Source organism: Triticum dicoccoides, chromosome 1B (assembly GCF_002162155.2).
Source record: "Triticum dicoccoides isolate Atlit2015 ecotype Zavitan chromosome 1B, WEW_v2.0, whole genome shotgun sequence".
Classification (NCBI taxonomy): domain Eukaryota; kingdom Viridiplantae; phylum Streptophyta; class Magnoliopsida; order Poales; family Poaceae; genus Triticum; species Triticum dicoccoides.
Genome location: NC_041381.1, coordinates 102,038,503 through 102,039,300, shown reverse-complemented (window position 1 = coordinate 102,039,300; position 798 = coordinate 102,038,503). Strand labels below are relative to the sequence as shown.

The window sequence follows — 798 nt, the reverse complement described above, 5'->3', positions numbered from 1 at the left end:
CTGTCACTATTCTCACGTGATGAGCTGCCCCCACACAACACAAGCAGATTCTCCATGCAGGATTCCTGCTTCATGGCGTGTGTGCAATAGAGAAAGAGGCTGTGAGAGAGCAGCCATGGGGAGGAGAGAGAGAAAGAGAAGAAGAACAAGAAAATGAGAGAGAGAGAGAGAGAGAGAGAGAGAGAGAGAGATGAGATGAAATGGGACTAGGATGTGTGTGTTAGGGAGAACAAAGGTGAAATGGGACTAGGTTGTGCGTGTGAGAAAGAACATAGGTGAAATGGAAGGAGAGAGAATGCGCCATCCCCTCTCAGCATGTGAGCAGTAGAGAGAGTGGTTGTGAAAGTGCAGAAATGGGGGGGAGAGAGAGAAGAAGAAGATGAAGAATATGTGAGAGATAGAGGAGAGAGGTCGAGTGTGGAGTTACTGGGTGTGAGGATGGCTCCCTATCTTGGCCTCTCTCTTTCCCTTCTACGATTACCTCGTCGCCCCCTCCCCTTCTCTTGTTTGCCCTGCCTCCCCGCTCTGGGATCTCCATGTGGCTCGTCCTGCTCCCCTTCTTTCCCGGTTCCTTCCACCCTCCCCGCCCCTCCCTCACTCTCTGTTCTCCAGTGCAGTCTCCCACCAATCACTTCTGGGCACTGGATGTGGATGTCGACGATGTTTTGAATGCTGGTAGCTCCCCCTCGCCTTCTCCCATGGTGACAGTGCGACGGCGCTGCGTGACCTGGGGGACGCTGGTGGCTGACTCTGCAAGTTTGCACCTGGTGTCCGCTCAGTGCTCGTAGCTCTTCGTCT

General features: G+C 53.6%; 1 protein-coding gene across 1 annotated transcript in view; it reads left to right on the top strand.

The window, feature by feature from the left end:
• LOC119302088 overlaps positions 1–798 on the top strand; it is a 7,393-nt gene that overhangs the window by 2,338 nt on the left and 4,257 nt on the right. The window lies entirely within an intron of this gene.